General features: G+C 47.5%; 1 pseudogene; it reads right to left on the reverse strand.

Annotated features, from left to right (window-relative positions):
• Positions 1 to 6,178: 6,178 nt before the first annotated feature.
• LOC141500092 (lysine-specific demethylase 2A pseudogene) lies at positions 6,179 to 12,615 on the reverse strand (annotated as a pseudogene).
• Between the last annotated feature and the right edge of the window lie 469 nt (positions 12,616 to 13,084).

Genomic DNA, 13,084 nt, shown 5'->3' on the forward strand with positions numbered 1-13,084 from the left:
TGGATCGTCTCTCAATCACCTTCACTTCCTAGTTCCTCAATTTACTCGTTTTCCTGACCTCCCTCCTCCATCCCACCTCAGTTCCATAGGAAGCCAGACCCTGGAGCTTACCGGCACCTAGAAATGTTCTGTTTCCATAGTCATTAGCTCAAAAATTCTTTCATTTGATCATAATCTTTTGTCATTCCACCTTGTCTTTAGCCTTACCTGTTCCTCTCTTAGTACTTTCTCAGACCATCTCCCATCCCCCCACCCCCCAGAAATTGCTGTATTCTCCCTTTCCCATTCTGACTCTTTGGGAAACAATTCTACCTTATCTTCTTCTTGGTCCTTTGCTCCCTTAACCTATTGGTTAATCTTGTCCTGCAAATCCCTAGGTCAGAATCACTCCAATCATCTACTGACTTTGCTGCTGATAAAAACTACAGGACATCATGAGTCTATGCTGCCTGGGTCCATTACAAATTTATGTAACAATCTCAGTTGTAAATCTTTCTACAGATACCTGGGTGATTCACTCTCCTCACTCTCCACAGTAGTTATTCCAAACCTTTCCAACTCTCCTCAAACTTCTCTTGGCTCCTCCTTCCAGTTGAGAACCTTGCCTCAACTTTCACTTTAAAAAAATAAGCCATTCAGCAAGAACTCCCTTTTCTCTCTCCTCTCCATTTCACATTGCTCAAGTGTTCCCCCACTATACTATCTCCTCTGCTATCCCCGGCTCACATAAAGAGGTGGCTATTCTCCTTTCCAAAATAAACCTCTTTACAAGCACAAGTGATCCAGTTCCAAACACCTTTCACTCACCCTCAATCTCATCCTGTCTACTGGCTGCTTCCATGCTCTCCACAAATATGCCCATGTTTCCCCCATACTCAAAATAAGAAAAACAACCTCCCTTGTTTTGTCCATCTCTACTAACTAAAGCCCTTTATTTCTTCTCTCTTTCATGGCAAAACTCTGAGAAAGCTGTCTCTTCCATGGCTTCCTCTCTCTTAACAGTCTGCAATCTCATCTCTGATCTCACCACTGAACAGATACTGGTCTCCCCAAAGTGGCTGATGATCAAGAGATCAGATGCCCAAATTTAATGGCCATTTGTCAGTCCTTACCTTTTTACTTTTCACAATGTTGATCAGGTTCTTCTCCTGGAAATTCTCTCTTCTCCAGATTTTCCTGACACTGCTCTCCTGGTTTCTTTCCTACACTGGCTGACTGCTCCTTTTTCAGGCTCTTTGGAAGGATCTTCATCCAGTTTTCACTCGCTAATTGTGAGCATACCCCAAGGCTGGGTCTTGGGCCCTCTCCCAGTCTTCCACTACACTATTTCTTTTTTTTTTTTTGATTTTTCAAGGCAATGGGGTTAAGTGGCTTGCCCAAGGCCACACAGCTAGGTAATTATTAAGTGTCTGAGACTGGATTTGAACCCAGGTACTCCTGACTCCAAGGCCGGTGCTTTATCCATTGCGCCACCTAGCCGCCCCTACACTATTTCTTTAAATGAAGTCCTCAGTTCCCAAGAATTAAAAGGACATCTCTAAGCAGATAATTCTCAAATCTATTTATTTGGCCCTAACCTTTCCACTGACCTCCAGCCTTGCGTCTCTAACTGCTTATTGGACAACTAGAACTGGATGTCCTGTAATCATCAAATTCAACATGTTCAAAACAGCAACACATTAGCTTCCTCCCAAAAAACTCCCAAACTGAAATACATTAGTTCTCCCCCTCCCAAATTGGAATACATTAGCTTTTGCCCAAACTCTCCCCTCATCTTCCAAGTCACTGCCAAGTAAATGACTCAAGCTTAAATTGCATCTCTCTCTTCCATCCCCCATATTCAACTTCTGGCCAAGTTTGCTTGATTTTTCCTTCTCCTACAAAAAAAGCCCTTCTCTCTTCTGAGGCTTCCCACCATCTCATCATCTTCTGCCTCTTGTCTTTCCCTAATCCAGTTCATCTTCCAATGAGCTTCCAAAATAACCTCCCTAAACTGCCCATGGGACACATTCTGCACCCTCCTCCCCAGGAAACTCCAAAGATTCCCTATGATGTCCAGGATCCAACACAAAATCCTCTGCCTTTTATCCTTTCAGTCCTGACTCACATGGATTCTCAGTGGCTCTCCCTTCTCCCTCTGTTTCCTGGATTCTCTGGCTTCCTATAGGTCTCAGCTAAGATTCCCATGGTCCCCCAAACTTCCTTCCCAGTTCCCCTTAATAGCAAGGCCTTTCCTCCTGAGATTACCTCTAATGTAGCCTGTGTGTGTGTGGAGAGAGTCCTTTGGATGCTGTTGCCCCCATTAAAGAACAGGAGCTCCCTGAGGTCAAGGGTTGTCTGGGGCCTTCTTGGGATCCTCAATGCTCAGCATAGTACCTGGCAGACAGTAAGTATTTAATAAATGCTTGCTGATGGGTTCCTCAAAATTGCCATTGTGCTGAAGTGGAGAAATGAGTTGCATGAGTGAGTGGAGAATCTTGTCCTGTTTGGAAGGGGGCAATGAGAGTGAAAATCAAGGTGTTTATTCCATAGAAATTCCTGCATTTCCTCTTCAATAGCTAACACAGGTCTACCTGTAGCAGTCTGGTGCAATGGGGAAAGCACCAGAGTTAGTAAGGACATCTGACTGTGCCTCTCTGGGTAAGTTGCTTAACTTCTCTGAACTGCAGTTTCCTCCTCTATAAAAAAGGAGAAAATAAACTACCAAGGAAAGTCCTTGGCATACTTAAGATGGCACAGCCATATGAGTTATTAGTGTTATTGTCCCCCAAAAGATCCACAAGGAGAACTGAAAAGAAAGAAGGGCCCTTTATAAACATCATGGTAATTTGCTAAAGAAGCTGTGATTTCAAGGGAAAAATCATCCACTGCATTCAACATAAGGAACATTTGCATTTGTGAGGTGATCTAACACATGAAAAAAGTCAACATTTCAAGGAAAAGACCTTTTCCCAAGGACTGCATTTTATGTATTTTTAATTGCATTTTAAATATTAGCCAAATGGTGATTTGAACCAAAGATAAGCTTTGTAGGACCCTTGTAACTAAACTTATCAGGCTAAACACATCCACAGCTATTTAGATGAAATGTGTATACACCCAAATACACATATTTCTCTATGCAGGTGACAGATGACCTTCATTATCATTCTAAATGATGAACATGCTTAAATAAATTAACAAATTCGTCAGTAGCCTAGCCATTCACTTTGGCTAACAGCTGCAGTACTGCCTCCTCTGGGTATTGAACTGGAAGGCCTGTTCCTCCTTTTACCTCATCTGGAGGAGTCCACAATTCAAGATACAGGCTGCCATGTCCTCCTATGTCCAGATGCCACCACTCCCAGATCCACTTCTTCACCCCACTCAGGCGTGACTGGCCACCTGAATCTCTGAAATATGCTGTTGTCACCTCGAGTTCAACATGAAGGAATGGAGTCAACAGCCTTCTTTCCTCTTTTGCTAGATGGAGCTACATGGACAATTCAGTCTCTCCAGAAACATTGATTAAAGCAGGAGAGCAAATTCACCAGTCTCTTCATACAATTAATTTAGTATGACTTTTATTCAACCATCAGTTCATTTCTGATTGCCTACTGTGTAGGCCCAGGAGAGCAGAGTGGCATGGATACTAAAAGAAGAGAGAATTTCCAATCAGACAAGGGGATACTCAATGCTAACAAAGGCCAAAGAGAAGTAAAAAAAAAAAATCTTTAAAAATATATAAGCCACGAATGAGAAAAGGGCATAGGATTGGAAAATGAGACCACTGATGACCTTGGAGGAAAGTGTTCTGGTGATGTGGTAAAGGTAGAAAGAAGCTTTATGACAGGGTTAAGAAGTGAGCCTCTGTTCTTTTGTCAGTCATGGGGTCTATCTTTCACCCACACTCTGGTTGTCCCAAGTCTCTTTCCTGGGTACTCTTCTCTCTCTGTCTCTCTCTCTCCATATACATATATATATACATGTGTGTGTATGTATATGTATATATCATCTCTTTTAGGATGATTATTAGATCTTATTACCATCTCAAAATCTATGATCCCCAAATGGAGATATCCAGAATTATTCTTTTCAGAACTCCAATGCAGCATCAACCCTGCCCAATGAATATTTAGAACTGTATGTCCCATAGGCACCTCCAACTCAATCTATCTAAAACAGAACCCAATATCTATCCCTTGACCCTGAATCCCCCATTGCTGCTCAAATCTATTCCTTCTTTGAATTTTGTTGGAGGACACTAATACCCTTCTAATAAGAGGTGCAGCATCAGAATCTCATCCTGATTTTTTCTTTCCCTGAATCCCTCTCTCCCAATAGGTAATCAATTTCCCAATTTTGTCAAATCTTCTAAGACAGAGCTTCCATTTGTCCCTTTTTCTCTACTCAAAAAGACACCACCCTAATTAAATTCTCCTTACTGCTTCTCCCCCAAATTATTGAAAAGTTTCATTCTGCATTTTTGCCAAAATAATACACTTAAAGCACAAATCTAATCATATGACTGCTACTCAAGAACCCATGACTTTGGGGCAGCTAGGTGGCACGGTGTATAGAGCACCAGCCCTTGAGTCAGGAGGACCTGAGTTCCAATCTGACCTCAGATACTTTTAATAATTACCTAGCTGTGTTACCTTGGGCAAGTCACTTAACCCCATTGCCTTGCAAAAACAAACGAAAAAAAAAAAAAGAACCCATGACTTCCCTCAAGAAGTTTCATGGTTTTTGCTTCTGGACTAAAATATAAAAATCCTAAGATTGGCGTTTAAAACCCTTCAAAACATGACTCCAGGGGCAGCTAGGTGGCGCAGTGGGTACAGCACTGGGCCTGGAGTCAGGAGGACCGGAGTTCAAATCCAGCCTCAGACACTTAATAATTGCCTAGCTGTATGGCCTTGAGCAAGTCACTCAAATCCCGTTGCCTTAAATAAATAAAAAAAAAATTTAAAACAAAAACCATGACTCCAACCTACCTGTGTTCTTTCCTATGCGTTCCTATACACTTGAGACTGCAGTCAAACCAGCCTACTTACAATTCCCCAAACTATACATTCAAAGTCCTTGCTCCATGACTTTGCACAGGAGATGTGTGATAGTAGAATCTAAAATGCATGTTTGAATGGAAGAAATGGAAGCACTGAATAGATGTAGATATAGATGTAAATATAGATATAGATATAGATACAGATATAGATATAGATTATATAGATACAGATACACAGAGAGATAGAGATAGACATAGATGATATAGATATATAGATATAGATCTATTTATATAAATACATATCTCTATCTACATCTACATCTATCTAGATACAGATATAGATACACACACACACACACACACACACATATCCCTCTTTCTAGATTGAAATAAAAGAGGTGAAAAGACAGTAGTAGATTCATAGGTTTATAGAGTTGAAAGAAGGATTTTTTGTCTGTTTTGGATTGGGTGTTTTGTTTTGTTTGGGGGGGGACTGAGGAGTCTAAGCATGTTTACACACAGAGGGGAAGAGTACTGCATGCTATGCTCTAGATTTTAACTTGTCTTAATCTTAGCAAATAGCCAAGGAGGCAGGCCACAATCCCCTCTTTGCCCTCTCTGGAATGGACCCCAGCAGACTGAATTTCTCTTTTTGTGCTGAAGATCATTCTCCCTGTGAACCTTCCCACAGAGATCTTGTTCCCAGAAGAAGGAACCTCTCTCTTTATTTGCAGAACTGAAGGGAGTGGAAGAACTGAAGGGAGTGGATGATCACTGCTCAGGTAATCAGGTGCACTTCCCATCGTTTGTAGTCTCATGCTCAGGTGTCCTCAGCCCACCTTGAGGAACTGTAAAATCCTATGACAAGGGCTAACCATCAGTCTAACTAGTTTGGGATCTCAGAAGCTCAGGATGCTCTTATTGATTGGTCCTGTCATTGTTATAGTTTTTCAGGGGGGATTTTCGACATTTTGATTTGATTTTGGTAACTGTATTACAAGTCTACAATATTTAAAAAAAGAATAACTATACCAGGACTAAGCTGAGATACCCTGGGGGATCGTGGGGTTATTGAAAAGCATTCAAGAATCTATATGCCTATCTTCCATAGACTGAACAAAAAAAAATCTTACACATATGTATTATTTTCAAATGAATTTCGATACTGTTGTGATAAATAAAATGAAAATTTATTTCAAATCATTACTGAAATTTCAATAGTTTTTTTTGTCACCATGTATTTTCTCAGTCATCATTGATAATACAGCTACAGTAGAAGTCCGTGAAATGCTTGACCATAAAAAGAAATCTTTATATTCAAAAAGTTTGTGAACCATAAATACACATCATTTCCACCAGCAATAAAGAATCAGTTAAATTCCCCACACTCAAATACAATTATTCAGGAAAAAAAAAACAGAAAAAACAATCTCAGAGAGGAGGAACACAGCAAAAATGGGATCTGTCTAGGACTTTGGAAGGTCCTAACATGCCCTGGGATTAAGCACTCAATGAAACTGCTTCCCCAGACTAGGCCAGATTTGATCACAAGCAAGACACTGAGGTTTCAGGAAAAGAAACATTTCTGGATAATCTGATCCTAAGTGACTATGAAAATGAACTCAGAGCCTTGCAACAGTCTGTTTTGTGATTTGGGGTGGGGGGTGGAAGGGGCAGTAGAAGAAGGAAAATCAAATGGAGGGAGAAGGCATTGGTAGGGTCCCAATAGATATTACAGACCAGAGGTATCAAATATGATGTCTGGAGAAGCATCCCAAAACAGTCCTCATTGTAAATCAGACTAAAATATAATTGGGAAATATTTAACAAAATAAATAAAAATACAATAGAACACAGATAATGTTAACATATGGTTTTTCTAAATCAATATGCACCCACAGGTACCTTTAAGTGGGTCTCCTTTCTATTTGAGTTTGACAGCATTGGTATAGACCATGGCAAGTAAAGCAAGTCACTTCAAGTAAAACAAGGTTAGAAATTACAAGTGCTGGTCAAGGCTTAAGAAAATAATCTGGATTTAAACATCTGGCTTAAATGGGTATGGGGTCCCTTCAACCACAGCCCTAAACCCTCTGATGAGAGGACAATCCTCCTCTATGAGGAGTTCTAAGGTATTACAGGGGGTACCATAGATCTCAGCATAACAGAATGATTGAAGTGGAGATGCTGAGATCTGGAGCTTGGAGTAATGTCTACATTTTTGTTAGCTTCCTTGATTGTAACATGGGGGAATGTTGCAAGTACAGTCTGCCTAGATTTCAGTAAAACCTTACAAGTTTCTCGTACTATTTTTTCCTTAATAAGGTACAGAAAACAGGCTAGACAGTATGTATAGGTAGTTTCAGAATGATTGAATGCCTGGACCCAAAGAACAACTATTTGTGGTCGGATGTCCTTTTGGAAGGAATCCTTTTGCAGAGTGACCCAAGGACCTGTACTTACTTAAAAGTAGATTCTGTGCTGTTTAATGATTTGGGATTTTGTTTTTTTTAAAACAGCTTGGATAAAGGCATAGCTGTTATGCTTATCAAATTTGCACAACATAAAGCTGGGAGGGATGGCTACCACATAGAGTGATAGAAACTTGAGCAAAATCTCAAAAAGTGAAATTTAATGAGATTAAAAAATAAAATCTTTAAAAAGAAGAAAAAAAAAGTAAAATCTTATACTTGGGTCCTAAAAGTCAGCTTCTCAAGTACAAGATGGGAGTGAACGTGGTTAGAAGTTTGTTAGAAAAAGGTCTGGAGGTTTTGGTGGGCCGCAATCTGAGCCAGCAGTGAAATGCAACCTTTGGCTATGTTAAGAGAGGCACCGTGGCCAGGACTTGTGGGGTGGGGGGAAGGAGGTAAATGGGAATGTTTAGCCAGTGCAAGAGAAGACTGGGAGTGAAAGGTCACAAAAACCATCTTCAAGTACCTGGAAAACTCATGGGGAAGAGGGATTACATCTTCAAGCAAAGGAATTCTTAGGTTTCTTCTAACTCAAATTGTCATATTATGCTGAGACTCCAGTCAAGGTTATCATCACTGAGATGCCCCTGAGGGGGACCCCAAAGGCCAGAGGCTGGCTTTTCAGATAATTGTTTGCTCCAGGCAGCTACAAGTGGCAGTAATTTTCTGATATGCTGGCATAGGTACTAGTGCTATAAAGATTAAGGTTGGTCTACATGGAACCAATGAAACAAACATTTTACAGGAAAATCAACCAACCTTTTGGGATGGGGCAGTAATATACAGAACAGCAGCAAAAAAAAAAAAAAAAAAACTTCACTTGTCTCATCCCATCTCCCCAGGGTTAGAATTACTGGGGAGAGGGAGTGCATGGTTAGGAATATATTTCAGATGACTAAGTACAGCAATTATCACAAGTACAGGAAATTTTCAGTTTATGAATGGGTTGTGTTTCAAATATTTATTTGCAAAGCATTCACTTCATTTGAAACTCAGAACACATTTTCCTATAGAAACAAAGGAAAAAGTGATGGCAAGGTCCTCCTCAGGCTACACCCAAATGGCTGTTTAATTTATAATATAACTGAACCTTCACTAAAGTCCTATTGCAAAGTCTCATCACAACGTGGGGTTGATCCTGGGTTCTCAAAGACCACGACAGTCAAATGCAAATTTTCTTTAAAGTTCTACCAAGCTGGTTAGGCCTTGAGAATGGTCCTAGTGACAGACTACATGTCTGTCACCCAAAGACCAGCTTAGGAAAAGTTCAGAGACGCTCACTACCAGGTTGGATTCAGGCTGATGAATTTTCTGATAATAAAAAGTCTCAAACACCATTAATTAAGTTGTAGAGAGGATGCAATCAGTGTTGAAGGGAGGGCTCACAACGACAAAATCACAGTTCTTTGAAGTGTTGAAGTAAGTAGATGAGCTATAGTACTAATAAATAGTACTAGCCAGAGTTCTGAGTCTTAGAAGCAAAGGATGGAGGAGGAAGGGTTTCCTCCCCATTTCCTGGGCCTAGAGCCAGCTGAAAGCAAAAAATCTTAAATGGGCAAAGTTTCTCTTTGGCATCCTCCCAACTTCTCTTCTGTAATCCTCCTGCTATCTCTTAATACCTCTCTCCCCAGGCCTCCAAATGCCGAATGGCCCTCAGGCCTCCCTCAAGTCCCAACTGTAGTGCCCACCTGGCCCTGGGCATTCAAGAATCGGGCTGATGTGGGGCACATAAAATAATACATTTGGGGGTACATCCTTTTGTTACAGTTACAGAAATAAAAAAGTCAGAATAAGACCCGATCATTTAGTACAAGCCCCCAACCCCAATTTTACAAAGCAGAACTGAGACCAAGAAAGAAGTGACTTGGCTAAAGTCACATCCATAAGTTAGGGTAGTAAAGGAGCAGATTGAGGGCTTGAACCCAACTCTACTAACTCCTAAGTCCAACACACTGTCCAAAACTCCTTGCTGCCAATAAGTGATTTTGAGGATTGGAAGATTGTAAATTTAGAGCTGGAAGAGATCTTAGAGATAGATTATGTATTCCAACTCTTTTATTGGCTTTTTTTTCATTTTTAAAGTTATTTTTAAGGGGTTTTTTTCCCAAGGTTTTTTTTTTTGTTTGAAGTTTTTTGATTTTTTTTTTAAACAGGGAAAGTCTTTGGACAGTGTCAAGCTGCAAGGGGTAAGGACAGACATGTAGGAGGTTTCTGGAAATTCAACAGCACCAGTGAGATTTGCAGGTTCTAAACTTAATCTGACCCATGTCACCCATTGCAGAGCTGGGAAGGATTCGCTGGAGCAGAAACATTCATGAAACACCCCTGGAATAGACTAGCTATTGAGATGGGGCAAGTCTGTCTGTAGCAGTCCAACCTGCTTACTTTCCCAGAACTCAGGCCCAGGCCCTGCTGAGGGTGTGGGGGTGGGGGGTGGGGATTCTATACAGATTAGCTTGGCACAGCATCCCCAAATCATGAGCTTGGTCTCCAAGTGGGCACCTTCCATGACTTTTTTTTTACCCTTTTTTCCTAAGAGGGAGGTAAGGAAGGAGGAAGGGAATGAGGGAGAGAAGGGAGCAGGCAGGTCATCCTTGTGCTCAAAGTAGGACGTTAATAGCAGGAATACCCTCTCTACCCCAAATCCTGCTATGGGAGGGGACAGGGATGGAAAGGTAGAGGGAGTGTGATGCTGGCCTTGAAGCCCATGCAGAACAGGGGAGGGAAGCTCTCCTCTGCGGGGGAGCAGGGAAAAGGATCGGTTTCCTTTTCAGTCACGGCTGGGATGGGTTTTAGCTGATCTTCTGGATCAACTTCTCGTCGGACAGGCAGTAGAGGTTGTTGATGGACAGGTCTGAGATGAAATGCTCGCAGGCCTTCCGGGTGATCTGCTTGCAGCCCCGCAGGTCGATCAAGGTGACGTTGGAGATGCGGCGGAGATAGAACAGAGACTGGTCTGTCAACTTATTGCAACCTGCCATATTGATTTCTGTCAGGGAGTTGCGGGTGGAAGAGCCGACGGCAGTTAGTAGATTTGGCGACTGATCTGTAAGGTAGCTGCAGTGACTGAGGTCGAGGCGAGACAGAAGGGGCATGTGGCGGATGATGAGGCGAAGCGTAGCGTCGGTGATGTCGAGGCCGGCCAGCCGGAAATCCATCATGTTGCGGAGCTTGCTGCGATTGTCGTGACCGGGCCTGTCGGTCGGTGGGGTCAGCAAGTCTCGGATCTGAGGGTCCTTGATCCCGACCGCCCACCGGAGGTCGAGGGTCCTGAGGAGGGGGCAGCTGGAGGTGCTGAGGGCAGAGACCGCGGACCAAGAGCAGCCGGCCAGTAGGAGGTCTTTCAGGCCCGGGAGCCTGTTGACGAGCCAGGTCAGCTGCTTTTTGGAGATGTTGGTCCAGCTCAGGTCCAGACTCACCGGCTGCCTCTTGATGATGCCGGTCAGGGCCTGGGGGACGATGGCCTTGCGCCTGCTCAGGTCGATCTTTGTCCAGAGTCTCTTGTCGCAGCACCACCTGTACCACGTCTTGCACACTCTCATGCACTCGCACAGCTCCCTGCGGTCGAGGTAGCGGAAGACGGCCAGCCAGATGTCCCTGCGCATCCAGCTCTCGTCCTCCTCCCGCCTCCAGCGGCCCCGGCGGCCTCGGGCCGCGGCCCCCAGGCCCTCCTCAGCGCTCTCCCCGTCCTCCTCCGCGCTCGCCCCGTTCTCCGCATTCTCCTCACCGTCCTCCTCGTCGTCGGCCGCGTCCTCGTCCTCGTCGTCGTCGTCGTCGTCGTCGTCCAGGCCCCGCTCCCGGCCCAGGTCATCCTCGTCCCGCAGCAGGGGGGTCAGGGCCGGGCAGTGCTGGACCAGGACCCGGGGAGAGGGGTGGAGGTGGGGTGCGGGAGCCGCCACGGCCTGCAGCCTGGGCACGATGGAGACGCCCGGCGGCTCCCTGGTGGGCCGCTGGGGCGCGACCATCAGGTAGGTGGCCCGGATCCGGACCTTCTCGGCTTCGGCCAACTCCTTCTTGCCGCTGGGGTTGTTCTCCTTCTCCCGCAGAGCGGCCTGCAGCCGCAGCTGCCGTCGCCGGAAGCGGTCGTCGCCGGGCTGCTCTCCGGGGCCGTTGCCGGCGGGGGCCGGCCGGGCGGTGGTGCCCTGGGGGGGCCCGGGGTCGTGCATCAGCTGCAGCATGGCGGCGGCGGCGGCCGACGGCGGGGACTGCCGGAGTGGCGGCTCCTCACGGCTGCGCAGGGGCCGCAGGACTTTGGCGCGCACGGCGCCATCGTCGCCGTCCATCTTCCGGCGCTGCTGCTGCTGCTGCTGCTGCTGCTGCTGCTGCTGCTGCTGCTGCTGCTGCTGCTGCTGCTGCTGCTGCTGCTGCTGCTGCTGCTGCTGCTGCTGCATCTGCTGGCCCTGCTGGCCCTTGTCGGCGACGTCGGCGGCGTCGGGCCGGTAGCACTTGGGGCACTCCCAGCAGTTGGGCAGCTCGTCGTTGAGCAGGCCCTCGCCGTCCATCTGCAGGCAGCCCGGGTGCACGACCTCGTTGCAGACGCAGCACTCCATCAGCTTCTTCTCGAAGACCTGCGTCTCCTCGTTCTGGTCCACCTCGCCGCACAGGGAGCAGGTGACCGAGTAGGGCAGCCGGGGGGCCAGACACTGGCGGAGCACGCAGGACTGCTTCATGCGGCCGGGCCCCCCGAATTTCTTCATGTCACGGCAGTAGCGGCACACACCACACTCGCCCTGCACGCAGGCGTCGCATTTGCGGCAGCGCACCCGCCTCCGGCGGGCTCCGGAGACCGGGGGCGAGGGAGTGGGCCTCACGGGCGGTGGCAGCCTAGGGGAGCGCTTCATGGCGGGAGCGGCCGGGGCCTGCCGGGAAAGCTAAGCCGGTCCCCTCGGGAGCCCCTGAGCTAAGGACCCTGGTGGGGGCCACCTGGGGGGGGGGAGCACTGCCCGGCGAGCCCTGCCAGCGGTATCTGCAAGGTTCTGCCCCCTCTGCCTGGACCCCGGGCCGCGGGGGCTCTCGCTCCAAGTGGCCCCGGAGCCTCTGCTCGCTTGGGGGAGGGGGGCTGCAAGTTAGGCTGGGCGAGTCGGATCTCCTACCTCTCCGTAACTTCGAATGTACTGAACAAGCGTGGACGTCCCCAAGGCGCCTCGGCCGGGCCGGGCCAGGCAGGGCAAAGCTGCTCCGGAGGCCCGAGGCGCGCCGGCCGGCCCGGAGCGGCGGGCGGCCGCGGGCGGCGGGCGGCGGGCGGCGGGCGGCGGGCTGGCGGGCGGGCGGCGGCGGCGGCGGCGGCGGCGGCGAGCTGGCGGGCGGGCGGCCGGCGGGGCCGGCGGCCGGCAGGCAGGCCGGGCGGCCGAGCAGGGAGGCAGGCCGGGCCGGGCGGCCGGGCGGCCGGGAGGCCGGGCGCCCAAGTCTGCGCGCTCCTTCCCGGGGCCCTCTCCTTCCCGTGCCGAGGAGAACCGAGCGAGCAAGCGGTCCTGCTCGAGTGCCGCGGAGGCGGCGGCGGCGGCGGCGGCTTTGGCTGCTGCTGCTGCTGCTGCTGCGGCTGCGGCGGCGGCGGCGGCGGCGGCGGCGGCGGCGGCGGCGGCTGCTGCTGCTGCTGCTCGGGTTGCTGCTTTGGCTGCCGCGGCGG

The sequence above is a fragment of the Macrotis lagotis genome, chromosome X (genome assembly GCF_037893015.1).
Source record: "Macrotis lagotis isolate mMagLag1 chromosome X, bilby.v1.9.chrom.fasta, whole genome shotgun sequence".
NCBI classification, from domain to species: domain Eukaryota; kingdom Metazoa; phylum Chordata; class Mammalia; order Peramelemorphia; family Peramelidae; genus Macrotis; species Macrotis lagotis.